Genomic DNA, 19,950 nt, shown 5'->3' on the forward strand with positions numbered 1-19,950 from the left:
TCTTTTACAGGGGAGCCCCTTTTTCTGCTTGTGTTTTACAGGCAGAGAAAAAGGCTCTGGAACAAAACTGTCCCCCGTTCAAGGAGGAACGTTTCCCGTCAGGGGGAAGGGGGGCAGCAACAGGCGGTAGGAGCGACCCGGTGTTCCACAATTCCCCGACACCGTGCCGAGCCCAGCCCGATAGCGGGCTGGATGTATAGCCACCCGAAGAGGCATCCGGCAGGTGTTCCGGATTTGGGACGGGACGTCTCTCCACCCGCACGGGGGGAGAGAGAGCCGCCTGAGCCGCTGGAGCGGCTCTCGGAGCTGGTGCCTGCGAGACGCGCTGCTTGAGGGGCGCTCTCGTTACTACAAGGCACAAAAGCTCCAGAAGAAGGCGGTAGGAACATTTACCGGGCGCCCCGCTATCCCCACACCGCGCCGAAGCCAGTCCCGCTAGTGCCTGAGCTGCGGGCTGGATGTTCAGCCATCCGAAGAGGCATCCGGCCGGTGGCTTCCGACTTGTCGGAGGGGACGTCTCTCCACCCGTATGGGAGAGAGACAGCCGCCTGAGCCGCTGGAGCAGCTCCTGGAGCAGGAGCTCCTGCGAGACACGCTACGTGAGGGGCAGTCTCGCTGGAGGGTTCAGGCATACCCTCCACAGTGCCTAGGCACTGCCCATCGCTTCCTCCTTAGTGTGGTTAGCTTTGGGGTGACCAGTGGCTGGGCTGGTCATGAAGAGGGGTCACTGGCTGAACAATATCGGGAGAATGCTTGAGGTACAGGATCAGGAAGAGCTGCTGGGTGTGGCCGCTATGTGGCTCCAACACTAGCGAGATGGCTTTTCACTCTCAACTGATGGCCAGCTTACTACCTGTCTTTTCCAAAAAACCTCTCCAAGACAGGTAGCCATGAGGCGTTGGTTTTATCATGCCTCCCCTAAATTGCATTTACTCAAAGTGCCCGCCATTATTGGGGGATACATTGAGCAGCGCATTTAACCTAAATATTTTAAAAATGCATTTGGTACCCTGACGTCGGCTATCATGTCCACCTGCTCATTCCAGAAGGGCAGGGTAGTATGGCAAAACACCTGACCCTACTGTTCAACGGCATACCTCATAACTTCTGAAATGAGCTCACAAACCTGCCCTCAATCTATGAAATTAACAGGACTATGAGAACGCCGACCTCACAAGCACAGTTCCTGCTACCTGGCACTTACCAAACCAGTCCTAAAAAACTGGACGAAGTGTTCAAACTATTTGGCACAAGAGGGCAGAGTCTGGAATGAGCACCACACTAAACCAGACAGCAGTACCTCTACGTGTCCACCAGGGGCGTCTACCTCATGGTACTGGTGAAAGCTCGGGGCCTGCATGCCAAACCCGTAGCATTTTAGGCCACAGCCCAGAGCAGGCCCCAGGGGAAAATGCGCCACCCCCCAACAAACATCATCCCTACAAGAACAAGGAACCAGAAACCGAAGAAAACAACAATGAAGACAGATAAGTATGGTTCCTACCATCACATAAAGGTTAAGGGTTGTACTAACGGGTGGATGAATCACGCCTGGTTAGGAAGCTATCACTCTTGGTAGTTATATACCAAAAAATAAATACAAGGGGAATAGAATTAATATCTTGCCACCAATTCAGCAAGCACCCCAAGTGGTCTACCCTCCCACGATGGTGAATGTCGCACCATCGTTGATAAACCACTTGAGTATTTCACCAGGTATACCCATTCATGGGATTTGTAACTACTACCATGGATCCAAGGATACTTTATGGTAGACATCGACCTTGAAGATGCACACTATTCAGTACCTTCTCATATAAGTTTCGGATATACCGCAATTACCTGGATGGAGTAACCATGATGAGCGTTGCGGCATTTAAGTCAAAGTTATCCAGAATCAACTAGCCCTGACACTTAGAAACATTCCGTCATGGCATGTCTATATATTAACGACAAACTATCCTTGGATACAGCTTTAGCTGCATTGCTTCTCGGCCTTTTGGCTAAGATCAAGTGTAGTATCTGTTCTTATCAGTTTAATAATCTGATACGTCCCTTATCTAGGGACCATATATTAAATTGAATTTTGGAACAGGGAGATGGAATAGGGGCTTGCTCCGTCCACTCCACGCATCGACCCAGTATTGCAGTGCCTCTGGGAACGGTGCACAAAATATATATCCAGATATTTACGTTGACCATCCACAACGTTGTTATCTGGTATTCATTAAGACTATCAGTCATGGTGCATTAACCACCAATCAACTACGTGGCAAAGTAATTGGGATATAGCAGCATTACCAGCTACTGAACTTTGTACCTTTCCTATGAGCTGAGATACTAGTGTTCAAAACTATCTCCATACCTGTAATATGGGGGCAAATGGATTAATCTGTAGTGTTATCATGGAATTTATCGGCAGGAAGGATTATGGTTGTACACTTCCACCTGTTTTGAGTAACATCTTATGTGTCCTGATGTGTTACTGAGCTTGTAATACTTAATGCCAATATGAATTGACTTAAACATGTTATATATTAACTTACTTAATTCTAGTGAAGCATTTGCTCAGTAATCCACCAAATTTGCATGTTCGTTTATAAGATAACAACATCAGTGGTGGCATATACCAAACCACTTGGGCGGAGAACATCGATATTAGGTGACAATTTATTAACAATTGGAAACCGTATGTCGTCAAACATGTTAGACCATCAGTAACTCACCTATCAGGTGAGCTAAATACTGTAAACATACATTTAAACCAAAAATATTTGCTGAAATCACTAAGCAATATGGCACACCAGATATCGATTCCTTATATCCAATTAAATCACCACGTACTAACTTACGTCACATGAAACCAATCTCAAGGCAGCGGCAATGGAGACATTCCCGCGTATTGAGGGGTGGGGGGAACCTAATCTCTATGTTTTCCTTTCCTTCTACCTCTTCAATAGGTACTACGGCTTCATCAGTCGGGTACTACGCAAATTACAGTGGACCAAGTCCACAAGCATGGTTCCCAGTGATCCTCGACATGGTCATTAAAAGAATTGCAGAATTGGGAAGACCATTGCTGTGCTTGGATCAGGCAGCACTATCAACCTGATGACAGCATTCCGTAGCATATCCTAGGGAACATACCTGAGGAGCATCAAGAAATGGTACACTGTTTCCAAAACAGGAATTACACATTCAACTATAACAAAAAAACAAAAACAAAAAAAAACTGTACTGGAGCTCCTGGCAGGTCTTCACCACAATGAAGGACATGTTCTGTTAGCCTACTCAACTTGGGTACCGCTCACTGGTGATCAGATACAGGAGAGGTATATCAATCCATTCCCCAGAAATAGGTACACCCAAATTGGGATGTCAGTGAAATCCTGACATACCTTAGGGGATGATCACCAGCCAGGTCACTCACCCTGGAACAGCCTACCCTGAAGATGGACATGCTGGTGGCCTTACATCAACACAAAGAGCCAGCTCTCCCATCTACTGCGATGGGACAACATGGTTGTAACACCAGATAGTGTCACATGCCCATTCAAGGGTTGGCCAAACAGAACAGTACCAGGAACATCAGGTCCAGTCATGAAATTCCGGGCATACCCACCTGAACCTACGTTTTATGTGTCATGACCCACTTAGAGATCGACACAATAAGGAATACCGAGGGAGAGGAAAAGGCCTTATGGGTCAGCCACAGGAAACCTCATGGTCGGGTGATGAGCTAAACTATCTCTAGTGGCTCAAGCAGGTACTGGGAGTTGCTGGAGTAAATACTAACGTGTATAAAATCTTATTCCACCAGGACAGCTTCCACGTCAGTAACTAAGAGGATGGACGAGCCTATGGACCACATCCTGGCTACTGCAGGGTGGTCTAGGGAGTATACGTTCCAAACTTTTATAACAAACCACTGACAGAACCTGTATCGTTTGCAGAAAAAGAATCTGCAAAAAATATATAATTTAAGCCCGGGGGAGCAATTGGTCTTGTTGTTGTTAATAACACCATTATTGTTTTTACAAACAGATTCATGGTTGATTACGATAACATACTTCCTCCCTTGAATTACTTCGGCAGCGAGTGAAGTATGAACTGTTACACGGTTTGAAATCACAGAGCTTTGAAGTCTTCACGTAGTCACTCACGTGACTCCGAAGTAAAATAGTAAGATTAAACGAGAACTTACCAGTTTGAAGTTTGATCTGTATTTTATGAGGAGTTACGATGAGGGATTACGTGCCCTCCGCTCCCACCCTCATTATATGGATCAAACTAATAAATTGATGTCTCCTTATCTTTACTATGTTTACTTCAAATAACTGTGTCTATCTGTGATTCCACACCGCTGCTTGGAAGTATGCCGCGCCTGCGCACTGAGCGGGTTCTTCACGTAATCCCTCATCGTAACTCCTCATAAAATACAGATCAAACTTCAAACTGGTAAGTTCTCGTTTAATCTTACTATTTTATATCTCTATGGTAGAATGGAAGGTAATCAAAATGTGCGCTTAAAAAGTGCCTGCGAGTTAATGGACCAAACAGATGTAAGCTACATTTCAATATAAAATTGCATACATGTACCTACAAGTAACAAACAAAATGTGTAGATCATCTTTGAAAAGTACATAGTTACAATACCACTTGTTTTAGTGACTGTGAAATGAAAAAAATAATCATTAACTAGATCCTGGAAACCTATATCTATTGGCGAAAAACCAGTCCAGGCATTCAATTTTGGTCTTCAGCCCCATCCTCCCCTTTGGGCTTCTACCCCATCCTAACTTAGTTGTGTGTGTGTGTGTTAGTTGTCTGTGCATGATATGTGTGTTTTAGTTGTCTGTGCGTTGTCTGTGTGTGTGTGTGTGAGGGAAGGAGAGGAGGGAGGGAGGGAGAGAAGGGAGGAAGGAGAGGAGGGAGCTGGGAAGTAGAGAAAGGTGAGAGAAGTAGAGAAAGGAGGGAGGGAAGGAAGGAGAGAAAGAAGGGAGGGAGGAAAGGAGAAGGGAAAAGAGAGAGAGCGGAAGGAGGGAGGGAAGGACAGAAGGGAGGGAGGGAAGAAGGGAATGGAGGCAAAAAATGGGAGGAAAGAAGGGAAGGAGAGGACCGGTGGCAGGAGCGGATGCGGGGGACTGGGCGGACGGGTGTGAGCATAGTCCGAGATGTGTAAACGTTGCTCCAACCCCCAGCCCGGCTCTCCCTGTATTATTCACCGTGTCTCCCCAGGGAGAGGGGGGGGACCCGAGGCTGTGTGCATGAAGCATGGCGATTGGAGGGACGGGAGTGCTGCCCTTGGACCGGGAGAGAACGACCCACCTCCCCCGCTCCCCCTTCTCCATTCCCGCTCACATCTCCTTCCTCCTCTACCCCTTTCTTCCCCCTCCACCCCTCTACTCTCTCTCCACCCCTCTCTCCCCCCTCCATCCAGGGCAGATCTACCTGAGCCGAGACTCTTCTTCAGACTGATAGTCACTTGAAAGCAAAACTAGAGGTATGAAAATGTACAGAGGCCAAATGAATGAAAAGTATGCAAAGAACAAATCAAAGCCAGCAACAATGATCAACACAATTGTTGGCTGTGGAAAAGGTATAACGAGTAGATACAAACAGTGAAACTAAGCAGCACAACTGTGAAACTAGCAGGACGACTAGGGACCGGGAGGGATGGAGAGAGAGGTAATGGAAGGGTTACTTGAAATTAGAGGTCAATATTCATATGCTGGGTTGTAAGCTGCCATTTTACATTGTAAACATTTATTGCTTACCAGGCTTTGCTCCACCCTGACCTATCAATAGACAATAGGTGCAGGAGTAGGCCATTCGGCCCTTCGAACCAGCACCGCCATTCAATGTGATCATGGCTGATCATCCACAATCAGTACCCCATTCCTGCCTTCTCCCCATATCCCCTGACTCACCTATTTTTAAGAGCTTTTCAGCTGTTACCTCTCTACTCCATCAGTCTGAACAAGAGGCCAAAAATGAGTCGTTGTCGGTCCTATACAGATTCTGCCTGACCCGCTGCGTTCCTCCAGCATTTTGTTTATTTTGCTCAGGATTCTAGAATCTGGAGTTTGTTGTGTCTCTATCAATACTCCTTTGATAGGTGAGACTTGCCCTAAGATGAAGTGACTGCCACCTGGGGCCTGTGGTATAAGGAGAGGTTGGGCAGGCTAGGACTTTAATTTTTGGAGCATTGGAAATTGAGAGGTGATCTTATATATGCCCCATGAGGGGAATTAGATAAGGAGTCCTGGCACTCTGGTGTCAGGACAACAACCTCCTCTTGAATGTCATAAAAAGTAAGGAGCTGATTGTGGACTTTAGAAGGGCACAACATCCGAGAACATATACGCCACTGGAGATATACTATTTCTCGATCAGAAGAGGGGAGTGTTGGAGATTATTACATAGGTGACTCCAACTATGTGGATATCGATAAGGAATTCAAATCCCTTGAACTAATGGGGGATATGTTTCATTGTAATCATATGAAGGAGCCACAGGCTCAATGGAGGAAGATCTGGCTAAGAGCATCAGGGATTTAACTTCTCATTAGCTAAGGAGGGGAATATGCTGGATACGGCTTGGAAATATGCCAGTCCATGTAACTGCCAGACTTTTTGATGTTCCATAAGTCAATTTCATCAGTTGGGATATCCCAGTGATGATATGTAGGTGAATAATTATTTCAGCGAGTCCAAAAACTGCTCACAGGAGTCATTATGGCCTTTTGCAAAGTCAGTAGATGGGTCTTAACTCTCAGAAGTGCAGAAAGCTGCATTAGAACTTCTCTGTAATGTTGGGGCTATTGCCTTCGTAAAAATGCTATAAGGCATGAGATAATTCCCAAAATGGCTCATTTTTACAGGGCCAGTAATGTGCAGCCTGCATAGTATCTCTTCAGAGAGGACTTATGTAGCAAGTTGAAGACTTGCAGGGGGATTTTAAGGCGGCTGCGGGGGTGGCGTACCATCCTATGTATGTAAAGCTCCAGTATTCTGGAGGGTTTTCACCTCTGTATACAAGGGGCAGGAAGCGCCGTTGAAGCTCCGGAAAGGAGCAGTCGGGAGTCATTAGCTGGCTCCGCACGAGCAGCCTGTTGAACCAGGCTTGCAGTAATGGCAGGCGTGACCTGTCCAGTGAGCCCCACTGAGGCTCTGAAGGAGCAGCTGGCCAAAGGAGCAGCCTGTAGATCCAGGCTGGGAGAAACTGGCAGCGCGATCTGCATAGTCAGCTCCAGCAAAGGCTCCAAGAAAGGCAGGAGGCCCACAGGAGCAGCCTGTCAAGGCAGGCTCGGAGTTATGGCAAGCGTGACCTGTTCAGTGAGCTCCGATTATGCTCCGGAGGAGCAGAAGGGGCCGAAGGAGCTGCCTGTCAAACCAGGCTGAGAGTAACTGGTAGCGTGACCTGTACAGTAAAGCTCCAGCAAGGCTCCAAAAAGGCTGTTGGCCGAAGAAGCAGTCGGTCCCATTGGGTTCAGAAATGCTGGCAGGAGTGCCTTGCACAGCAATGTCGCTTTTGAGCTCTGGAAAAGAGCTGTTTGGCTAGCGTGGGGCTGAAGATGTGGTCAGACAGGGTCTGCAATGGAACTTCGCTGAAGCTCCAACAAGCAGGTCGACCTGGGTTCAGAGACGCTGGCAGGTAAGGTCTCTTTATTAACCTCCGTAAAACTCCAAAATGGAGCAGTCTGTCACCCCGGGTTTGGATTTACTGGCAGCATGGTCTGTCTATACCTTTCACTCTCTCTGGAGAAGAGCAGGTTGATGCAGAGACATTGGCAGGGTGCCTTGCATAGCAACCTCTGTAAGTTCCAAGTAGGAACAGTTTGGCTACCCTGGTTCAGGGTAGACCAACTTCCATCCTGCTGGCCATATGGAACATATTGACCAGGGAAGCACTGCCTCAACATCTGTGATTGAGGTTATCAGGCTGCTCAGTAGAGTGAGCTAGTTTGAGATTTCCCTCAACACATGTTTAATTCTTTCAGCTCAGCTAGTAGAGTTGCCAATTTGTTGGAAACATCATTGCCATCCTCTCTGGGATAGGTAGCTACCAGCAGAAAGCCGGTCTGGCATGTAGCATTTTTTTATCTGACCTGCAGATTCATGTTGTGAATAGAAAATACATATATAATAATCTGTAGGCTCTCAATACCAGAATTCCTGATTGAGTGGCTGGTCAAAGAGTGTGTGTTGCGCACACTGGCGACTGAGACTGGTGGTTTCAGTCAGAGGACTGCGGAGCAATTCCTGGTTCAGGGTTGCATTATGCTATTTTCCACTCTGAGGAAGGAGGCTGAGGATTCGTGGTGACTCTGACGGTGAAGAGTTGACAGGGAACTCGTATTCCCACATCAAGTGGAGGTTGCGCATCAGCTCTAGTCATAAGGTTCTGATTATATGTTATGAGCGGAAATAAATAAATAAATAAATACATACCTCCTCCGTGACAAGAGAAACCAACATTTCTGTCCGTATGGTCAATAGAGGAAACAATGGTTATCCAAGTGGAAACAGAGACATCTCACAAAGGATGAGTAGTCTGCCCATGAACAAGAGGGTATATTTCTAATATTTTCTCAAGGTTGAAGAAAAGTGGAGCATACCAAATCATGTTAGGATTTGGCTAGTCTGATCATGGGTTTGGTTAACCAGTTTAAGATGGATTATTATCTTTCAGCAATTTAGCTGATTTAGCGGATTTAGGGCCTCAATCGATCTTAAAGATGCATACTTTTCCATATCTATACACGAGAGGCACAGATATATCTGGTGTTTCTGATGACAAAGCCAATGGTGGAAAGTTTAGGCTCTACCTAGGGGTTGTCTTCAGGCCTAGGCTATTTACAAAGATTCTAAAGCTAATTCTGCCCTACTCAGATCAAAAGGGCATTGTGTCATGGAGTTTATAGACAATGCATTTGTAGCTGATAAGACACAGGGGTTTTATCAGTAGATGCCTCTTACGATATTAAAGATGAGGCGACATGAATTTTAATAGTGCCAATTTGGCCTACTCATTCAGGGTGTCCATTGTAAAAGGTGGATGAAAGAAGCTCCTATTTACTCGAAGTCACGAGTGATGGCTAGTTCAGCCTATTTCTTGTGCAGCTAGCTCTGCACGGTTGTTTGGGAAGTTTGTGAAGAAGACATGTGATCTACTTTTAAACAGAAGTAGCAGAGGTTTGTGTTTCTTTCAGTTTGGGCTTAGAGAAGCGATTATGTTATTGCACAATTGACACTGCTTGTGCTGCTTTGTCATTCTCTCTAGTACCATAAGTGGGACAATAAATGATTGGTTATTCACCCACTGTTGACTAACGTTATGCAAGGTGTCTTTTATATGAACACTCCAAAGCCTAGACTCATAGTAGTGTGGAATGTGTATCAGTAAATTATTATGCAGATATTCATATACTGTATTCCTAATGGGAGCAGTATCTTTTAAGTTGATTATGCTTTTAACAACTGACTTCAGCACAAAAATACAGTCTTTCGCGCAATCTCCGGCTCGGTCTCTGGGTCATAACTGACATGAGGGTAGCTTGTTATGGGAGTGATCTCATAAAGCAAAATGGGCATGGTTGGGTAGAATTTGTAGTTTTAATTTTAATTTTTTTTTAATTAGAAGTACGGTAAGTTACAATAATACACAACACATATGTCTTAATACATTTTTTGTACCGCTTCATTTTTTGAGCTTTAAGAAAAAGATAGAAGTAAAGGAAGTAAGGAAAGTGCGCAAGAGTCGTGAAGGTGCAAGAGAGTGTTGAGAAAAGAAAGCCCCTTAGAAAAGAAGTTAGAGAAGGAAGTAAAGAAAGAAAGTAGACCCCAGAAAAGAAGGAAAAAGAAAGGAGAAACAATCGCTCTATTATAACATTAAACTCCGCAGAAAGGGGACTAACAACCAAGTCTGTTTTTGTTGTTTTACCCCCCGTTGCCAGATCATGGTACCATTTATTTATTTATTTATTTTTAAAATTACTATCGCACCTCATGCTTGTAATAGTTCCAAAAACGTAGACCACGTCTTTTGGAATTGGTCTGCTTTGCCTGCTAAGAGGAATCTCATCTCTTCCAGATGTAGTGTTACAAACATATTTGATATCCACATTTTTATTGTTGGTGTGGGCGCATTTTTCCAGAATTTAAGTATGAGCTTTTTTCCCATTATTAGCCCGTAATTGAGTAAATTCTTCTGAAACACGTTTAGTTCAGGGTTACCTTCCGATATTTGTAGTTGACAGCATACCCACCAGATCAGAGATTGTGGGAGTTATTATGTATACAGGTACACTGAGCTTGCTAGTAGCTATGAGATGAAGATCATTGTTATTTAATAGTTTTCTCAAGAGATTGCTGGTGCGGAACATCTCAACATGAATAGAGTGTAAGCAGCTAATAGTGGGTGTGAATTCAAATTTGAATTTGAATATCTTTATTGTCATTCAGACCTTACGGTCTGAACGAAATTTCGTGGCTGCAGTCATACATACAATCATACAATAATAAACAACAATAAACACAAATTTAACATCCACCACAGTGTATCCTCCAAACACCTCCTCACTGTGGTGGAGGCAAAAATCTTAGGGTTACTGTCTCTTCCCTCCTCTTCTCCCTCTGCGCTGAGGCGATGGCACAAACAGTCCCGCGGCTCACCGAACCCCGCAAACGGGCCGGCTCAAACACCGCGGCCCGGGGTGGTCGAAGTAATTTCAAGTCTCACCCTTCCAAGGGGGCTGGCTCATTAGCTGGCAATAGAATGGATATTCCCATTTGATCATCTTCTTGTAACAGCAGGAGGCTTACATAGTGCACTTTCAGAAGTAATACAATGAATATGCCTGGATAATTGCAGATAGAATTCTGAACAGTGTTGCATGAATTATTGTCTAACTCAAAGCCAATTGGGACTGTGGTCCGATTAAGGGCAATGGCCATGTATGCAAGTTAGCATCATGTTGTTAATAACCCATGTCTTTTCTACCATTTATGGTGTATCTGTTTAAGTGTTTCACACACAGATTGATTTACTGCATGAAACCACAGAGCTTCGAAGGCTTCACGTAGATATAAAATAGAAGGATTAAACGAGAACTTACCATTTGAAGTTTGATCTTTATTTTATGAGGTTGAAATGAGGGCTACGTGCCATCCACTCCCAACCCTGAATCCCATAAAGATAATTCGGTAAGTCAACGGTTATTAATCTTTCTATAGTTTAAATTTGTGCAAGTGGTCTGTGGTTTCATACAGTTGCTCTGAAGGGTGACGTGCATGCGGGCTGGCAGGCTCTTCACGTAGTCCCACACTTCAACTTCTTATAAAATAAAGATCAAACTTCAAACGGTAAGTTCTCGTTTAATCTTTCTATTCTGTTCTATTCTGTTCTGTAGTTTTTTGCACAATCCGCAGGCATTGCCACTTTTATTTCACTGCACATCTTGTATGTGTATGTGACAAATAAAGTTGACTTGACTTGAAAGCACACAGTCTTTCTCCAAAGGAAGGGCATTCAAAACTAAAGGGCACCGGTTTATGTACCGGTAGGCGGCGCGGCACTCGCCAGCAGCGGCCTCTGCAGTCCGTCTGCGTTTTTATTATTTTATGTCTATGTTTTAATGTAGTTTTTGTTATTTTTGTTGGGGTATGTGTGTGGGGGGGTGGGGGTGGTGTGGGGGGGAGGGGGAAACTTTTAAATCTCTCCCTGCACGGGAGACCCGACCTTTTCTTTGTCGGGTCTCCGTTGTCGTTGGGGCCGCAACGAGGAGCGGCCTCCAACAGGAAAACCGGGGACTCCAGTGCCGAACTCACCTCACCGTCGCGGAGCTGGCCGAGTCCGGAGTGGGTGGAGCTGTGGTGGACGCTGCTGCGACCCGACCCCCGGAGATTCGGTGGCTGCAACTGCGGGTTTGGCGGACGGCACCGGGAGCCCGCGGGTCCCTGGAGGGAGACTGCTTTTCGGGGCTTCCGCAACGGCGACTTCTCCTGCCCGAGTTGCGGGGTTGAAGAGCACCTGGAGCGGGGCCTTACACCGGGAGACAGCAATGTGATGGATGTTTATGTAAAATATGTTGTGTCTTGGGTCTATTTGTTGTAATGTATGGCTGCAGAAACGGCATTTCGTTTGGACCTCACGGGGTCCAAATGACAATAAATTGAATTGTATTGTATTGTATTGTATTGTATTGTAAAGTGAGAGGAGAATGGTTTAAAATTGAATTGAAGGGCAACCTCTTCACAGAGAGGGTGATTGGTATTTGAAGAGTGGTTGCCAGTCTGCAGTTGCCAGAGTGGTTGAGGCACATACATTAATGGCATTTAAAAGACATTTGGTCAAGTTCATGGATAGGGAATGTTTAGAGGAAATTAGCCAAACGGATAAATGAGACTAGTTTAAATGGGCATCTTGGTTAGCATGGATGAGTTTGTGGGGCCGTGGTGGCAATGGGAGCCTCTGCGGTGGTGGGACCATGGCAGCAACGGGAGCCTTGGCGGCAACGGGAGCCTCGGCGGCATTGGGTCCGCGGTGGCAATGGGAGTTTCGGCGGCGGTGGGGCCATGGCGCCAATGGGAGCCTCGGCGGCAACGGTAGCCTCGGAGGCGGTGGGACAATGGGGGGGGGGGCTCGCGATTGACCCGCAGTCATCGGTCGATGAACGTGAGGGGGGGAGGGGAAGATAATGGGGACCCGGTGTGGGGGGACTGCCGTGAAGAACAATGTAGGACCCAGACTGGGGGAGGGGGGACCACTAGTTTAGAATCCTCTGCCCAGGGGATAAGTCTATATTTGTTTGTTTGTTCATTCAGGTGAAGGTGCTGTGCACATGGCAGACAGACAACAGTCGCTTGTCCTTTTCTTTTTGTTTTCACTTTTAATTTAATTTTAATTTCAAGTTTTCGTCTACCTTGTTGTGTGTTATGAATGTTGGCAGACCTATTTCCCTCCGGGGATGAATAAAGTTTTATCATATCAAATTGTATCGTATTGTATCGCATCGTAATCGTATCGTTGGGCCGAAGGGCCTATTTAGATATTGTATAACTAAGACTATAACTCTGGAAAGTTATCACTAGAGGGAATCACGAAATAAGTTACACAATTGAAATAGTGAATTTATAATGTTTCCATCTGTGAGAGATCACTAACCTGAAACGTGAACTCAATCCTATCTTTATAGTTTCTCTTATGCTGAATATTTCTGACATTTTCTGTTTTTATTTCATATCTACAGTATTTGTAGCCTTTTTGCAATTTGATTTTACATTGAATTGGTTCACATTGTCCTCTATACTTGAACTCATTCTATTGCAGTCAATTGATTGAGTATGGTGCACTGACATACCTAAGTAATCTGAATGCTCCAGGATAAACATCAAGCTGAGAGATCATCCAAAGCAAACTTATCAACAGTGAAAACAGCAAATGATGCTCAAAAATGAATTCAATGTTCTATAAAACTAATTTAAACTCCTCACAGTCTCTCCTTAAAGACCTCTACCACCCACAATGAACAGGCCAGGATGACCAAAGTGGCAAAGGATAGTATAAAACATATAAAGAAATCTCAACAATCAAAACCTATCGAAATACCTGTTTTTTACCGTGTACATCAGCCGGACACAAACCCATTCATTCCATTCATAAAGAACCAAAGCAGATTTGCCAGTATTGGGTCACCCTCTTTTCATCCTAAGTGTCAGTCCTTGCTCATCCCCAAAGGCTTTATGTTGTTTTGTATGCTTGTATTCAAGAGAGAGTTAGATATAACTCTGAGGGCTAACAGAATCAAGGAATATGGGGAGAAAGGAGGAATGGGGTACTGATTTTGGCTGATCAGCCATGATGATATTGAATGGCGGTACTGGCTCGAAGGGCCAAATGGCCTACTCCTGCACCTCTTGTCTATATTTCTATGGGGTTTTTTGCTCAAGAGGCTTGGTGTTTCATAAACTGCTGCTGCTGCTGCTGCAAAGCTTTTCTGCTGGTCTGGCAATATCACGTGGAGCTTTGCTGTCCACCATTACATGAGTAAAGGTCCCCCCAAAACACTCAATTCCAGAGGTGCAACAACAACATTCTCAAATTGTTTATTTATAATACATCCATAATGATAATTCACAGGCTTTTAAAAGCCATAGGTTTGTGGGATTATATATCTATAAACAGAGGCTCCTATCAATCTGTATCAATCTAATAGTCCCGATTGACAAAGTGACCTGAAATCTATAAATGTTTACTTTAATTAGGTCTTATAAACATGTTTTATAAAACAGCATTCATAATAATAATCTATTATTCTTAGGCATCTTCTGTGTTATATTTCCATGGAATTTTAATAAATGAGCTGGATATGATCACATCAGTTTAAAATTATTGCCTCAACTATAAATTTGCTTGAAATGCTATCTTTATTAAAGACTTCAATAATTTCATCAACATAGATGTCAATTTAATGGGCCTATAATTTACTTGAATCGTGCATCCGACCTTTTCTAATGCTTAAAACAAAAGTCAATTCTTAGTTCGCTGTCGTCATAACTGTGCCCAGTTAGATGTAAAAATAACTCTGCAATCTGACTTAATCATATGTGGATTGCATACCAATAAGTCACCGGTTACATCACTCCAGCCAAGGAGAGTCAACTAGGCATAGGTTCATGTGTTTTACATGATGTTGTGAACACTTTACAGATAAGACAGAGCCGAGAAATTGATTGCATGTTAACCAAACAGATCAATCAGAGTTCAATTGTGTGGCAAGAGAAAGGAATAACATGTAGTCAGAGTTAAGTTACAATATAGATTTTTTAGCAGAAATCTTAAGCTATTTTTATTCTTTAGTAGACCAAGCGCAGACCCGTTGGGTCTGTTACCCCAGCGCGCGTTTGGGGGGGGAGGGGGAGGGCGGCGGCATGCAGCATCACACACACTAACTACCCCCCTTGATATTATATTAATATTATTAATTTGCTCCTTTACCCCCATAACTGCCCTATCCACTGACGCTTAGCCCCCAACTCGCAGGCGCGTCTAGAGAGGGAGGGGGGTGGGGGGGAAGAGAGTGAGGGCAGAAAGTGAATGGGGAGAGACAGAGAGAGAGGCCGGTCAGAAGGGCAAGAGACAGATGGAGGGGGGGGGGGTGGAGGGGAGGGGGAGAGGGAGGGTGGGTGAGGGGCAGAGGGTGGGGGAGGAGGGGAGCGAGAGATGGGGTAGGGGAGAGAGGGGGAAGAGTGTGGAGGGGGAATGGGGGTTGAGGGAGAGAGGGAAGGGGGGTGTGGGAGAGGGAAGTGGGATGGGGGTGGGAGGAGGTGGGGGAGGAGAGGGAGAGGGGTGAGGAGAGGGAGATGGAGAGGGGGGAGGAGAGAGGGGTGGGGGAGGGGGATGTGAGAGGGATGAGGGAGGAGGAGGGAGGTGGGGATGGAGGGGGTAGGGATGGGGGAGGAGGGAGATGGGGGAGGGGAGGGAGGGGAAGAGTGTGGAGGGAGTGGAGAGGGGTGGTGGGAGAGAGGGGAAAGAGTGGGGAGGGAGAGTGGGATGGGGAGCGGTAGGGGCAGTCCATCCTATTCCCCATTCCCTATCACCCCCAATTCTCTTTCTCTATTCCCACACACGTGATCATGCGCTTTGACACAGGCTGCTGGGGGGGGGGGGGGGGGGGGGGGTGTACATAAACAAGACAAAATCTGGGAGAATTTCGGAGTTGTTTTGGCATAGCAAGGAATCAAAGGCCGAATCTGGCACCCACAAACACACACACACACACACACACACACACACACACACACACACACACACACACACACACACACACACACACACACACACACACACACACACACACACACACACACACACACACACAGTTTTAATATATGGATAGATATATGATATGATTTAACTCGTGTCAATAACACACCTTCATTTGTTTAGAGATGCACTGTGGAAACAGGTCCTTTGGCTCACTGAGTCCACACCAACCAATGATCACCAGTACACTAGGTCTATATTATCCCAATTTTGCATCCTGCACATTAGCGCCAATTTACAATTAACCTACAAACCTGCATGTCTCTGGAATGTGTGGGAGGAAAATCCAGTGCACTCAAAGGAAATGCACACTGGGAGAATGTACAAATTCCGAACAAACAGCACAACAGTCAGGATCGAACCCGGGTCTCCGGCATTGTAAGGTCGCTACTCTACTACTGTCCCATGTGAAAAGGCTCTGCAGCATATGCAGAGGAGGATAAAAAAATCACTGCTTCTTTTAGTTTTTCTTCTTCTTCAAACCTGGTGGGAAAATACCGGAGCAGACTTCGGCCTTCTCTGTAGATTTACTTGAATCTGAATGGGATCTGCACTTCTGTCATATTAGACAAAACATCTCAGACCAGGGGTGTGGCCAGGACTTATTTATTCGTTAATTCAAGTCATGCCAGATGCTTCCACATTGCCAGCCCAGAAGCGAGCGGTGTACTCAGCCAAAAGGAGGTGAAACGGCAGAACAACTATTGGAGTAGGTTATTGAAGGGGGGATCTTGTCAACATCCTGTGAGAAGAAACACCTTCCAATATTTAGAAATCCCTGAAGTGAATGAGAGTAGAGAATTTTCTGGTTCATCTGCCAGGAAAATTCAATTGTGGAATCTAGCATTCGGAAATTCCTAGTTGATCAATCTGGCATCAAGTGAGAGTGGTTTATCTCCATCATCCAGCACTCCCGAAAATGTTCTATTGTCTGTGTGGTTTTAAACAAGTTGATATTGAATTATATATAAATGTAATCAACAACAATAGCCTAACATAGTGTTTCAGAATGGCAGGCAGTGACAAATGGGGTGCCGCAAGGCTTGGTACTGGGACCCCAGTTAATTACAATATATATTAACAATTTAGACAAGGGAATTAAATGTGACATCTCCAAGTTTGCGGATTTCACAAAGCTGGGTGGCCGTGTGAGCTGTGTTGAGGATGCTATGAGGCTGCAGGTTGGATAGGTTGGGTGAGTAGGCAGATGCCATGGCAGATGTAGTGTAATGTGGATAGATGTGAGGTTATCCACTTTGGAGGCAAGAACATGAAGGCAGATTATTGTGTGCAATTTTGGTCTCCTAATTTGAGGGAGTGCAGCGTAGGTTCACCAGGTTAATTCTCGGGATGGCGGGACTGGCATATGGTTAAAGAATGAGTTGACTGGGCTTATATTCACTGGAATTTAGAAGGATGAGAGGATATCTTATAGAAACATATACATTTCTTAAAGGATTGGACAGGCTAGATACAAGAAAAATGTTCCCGATGTTGGGGGAGTCCAGAACCAGGGGTCACAGTTTAAGAATAAGGGGTAGGCCATTTAGGACTGAGATGAGGAAAAAACATTTTCACCCAGAGAGTTGTGAATCTGTGGAATTCTCTGCCACAGAAGACTGTGGAGGCTAATTCACGGGATATTTTCAAGAGAGAGATATTTAGCTCTTTGGGCTAAAGAAATCAAGGGATATGGGGAAAAAACAGGAATGGAGTACTGATTTTAGATGATCAACTATGATCATATTGAATGATGGCGCTGGCTTGAAAGGTTGGATGTCCTACTCCTGCACCTATTTTTCAATGTTTCTATAAATTTAAAATATATTTACTGTTTCTACAATTTGACTGAGATGGCCGAGTAGTAAAGGTAATGGACTAGAATTCACCGTGCCGTCTGTGTGGTGTTTGCACCTTCTCCCTGTGACCATGTGGGTTTCCTCTGGGTGCTCAGGTTTCCTCCCACAGCTCAAAGATGTGTGGGTTTATTGGCTTCTTAATTTGCCCCTTGTATGTGAAAAATGTACATTTTTTTTAAACTGTATCAAATAAAATTGATGTCAATAAAAATAAGTTTGTGTTCTGTTACTGAGGTAGGATTGGGGTTGAGCAGGTTGATCGAAGAGCTTGATAGTGGTGGGAAAGTAGTTGTGCCTGAACAAGATGTTGTGCGACTTCAGGCTTTTGCACCTCCTACCTGATGGTAGCTGCAAGAAGAGGGTATAGTCCGGATGGTGAGGATCCTTGAAGATAGATGCCACTTTATGTAGATGCTTTTGCTAGAGAGGGAGTGCTTGTGATGGACCAGGAAGAGTCCTCCACTCTCTCCAATCTCTTGCATTCCTGCGCATTGGAATTGCATGATCAAACCAGTTAGGACATCTGTAGAAGTGTGTTCGAGTATTCGCTAACATGCTAACCTTCTAAGAAAGAGGAGTTAGTTTTCAAGGACTTCCAGTTTCAGTTTTGGCTTCAATCATGAGTTTCAAGTTATTCAGGAAATGTATGCACAACTATTGCCTCTAAGCACTAGGTAAAATATTTTGACACTACATATACAGACAAATACATCTGAATTGGAACATGAAGACGGAGGCAATAATTTGTTTCCAGATACTCTGGCACTTTCCTCAAGTTTTAAACCCCACTGCACCCAATTCATATTCTTTTCAATCCTAAAATTTCCCACAAAATCCTTTTTTAATACAAAACAAAGCATCTGGTTTGGTCTGTTTTGTGCCAGGAGCAGCTGTCAGGGCAGAAGTCATTTTATGCTTGGACTGATGATATTGAAGCATTATGTTTGGATCATAAATTCTACACAAATGAAAGTGAATCGGAAGTAATCTGGTATATTGAAATTCTGCGCATGTTATCCCTACCCCTGTATATCAGAAAAACACAAGATAGTCTTCTATAAGATGACGCCTGCAATTCAACACCATTGTTTGTGATACTTATACCACCATGTGTGGTTTATGAGTTACATTTCTTTGGTTTGATTTTGCTATATTTTAGTATTAGTATTTTACTTGCATACATTGTCAACAACAAGCAATGATGGGCTGTCAAAAAAATATTTATATTGTCAATGTAATGATTTGGAACTTCTGTTTGTGCATTACCTCAAGTTAAAGTATAGCACAATAAATATATTGGCATATTTCATCTTTCAGCATACTTGCGGCTCTTTATCAGTGCTACCAATTATAATTCCATATGATCTACCCTTTGATTCCATTCCCCCTGGGTGAATTACAGTGCTGCCCAGCATCACTGGGGTACAGTACTCCTCATTTAGGAATACGCAAACACACAGTTGGTGTTTAACCATCTGTCAGTGTGACAATGAAATTACCCACCATTCAGTCATGCTCTTGTAATCTGGAACATGTGGCATCAGCCTAAGCACAGACCACTTATGGTCGAAACCTCGTCAGTAGGTACGAGGGCTGGCACATAATGTCATGGGCTAGTGGGAGTGCCCTGCTACTTAAGGTTATCTCACCTCGAGTCCTTAGCAGTCAACAGGTAGCTGAGCCCGAGAGGACAACCTCGCTCAGCTACAGCAGCAATGATAATATAGTTAGCGGACCAACCTAACGTGTAATACCTGAATAAACGACTGTTTGAACCTGCCTGACGTCTGGCCTTTTTCACCACGTTTGGTGCCGCTACAAACATTTCATTTATTTTACATGACACCAGCTTCTAAGCTATATTTCCCTCTTCAGTAGTCGGAGGCTTGAACCTAATTGCTCTATGTTTTTTTTTTCCCTTTTATCACTTCAGTAAAAACCTTCAACTGAATGTCCTTTATGAAACTGTTTTCAATTCCACGTATTGATTGGTTTTGCTTGCAGGGCAAGAGAGGCAGGCGCAGAATGAAAGGACAGGTTATTTAACAGTGATGTATTTTGGAGCAATGGCTTCAATCTGATATTATGGGCATGGTTTACAAAATATAAAGACAGTCAATCCAGGCTGGGTTTAATTAGATAGATGAAGCTGTACTGCGACTGTATTAATATATAAATCAGCACTAATGATTGTTGATCATTTTTCAACAATCGCTTGACTCGGGCGATGTTCCGCTGGATTGGAGGAAGGTCAACATCACTC

At 44.6% G+C, this 19,950-nt stretch overlaps 1 long non-coding RNA gene and 1 other non-coding gene across 2 annotated transcripts; one reads left to right on the forward strand and one right to left on the reverse strand.

Annotated features, from left to right (window-relative positions):
* Positions 1–808: 808 nt before the first annotated feature.
* On the reverse strand, positions 809–15,769 carry LOC116973641. The gene is made up of 3 exons (XR_004412103.1): positions 15,700–15,769; positions 5,659–5,660; positions 809–820 (listed from the first exon to the last, which is right to left on the reverse strand). It is a non-coding gene; the product is annotated as an uncharacterized LOC116973641 (long non-coding RNA).
* Positions 1,984–2,175, forward strand: LOC116983163. The gene has a single exon (XR_004414628.1). It is a non-coding gene; the product is annotated as a U2 spliceosomal RNA (small nuclear RNA).
* Positions 15,770–19,950: the final 4,181 nt, after the last annotated feature.

Source organism: Amblyraja radiata, chromosome 1 (assembly GCF_010909765.2).
Source record: "Amblyraja radiata isolate CabotCenter1 chromosome 1, sAmbRad1.1.pri, whole genome shotgun sequence".
Taxonomy (NCBI): Eukaryota; Metazoa; Chordata; class Chondrichthyes; order Rajiformes; family Rajidae; genus Amblyraja; species Amblyraja radiata.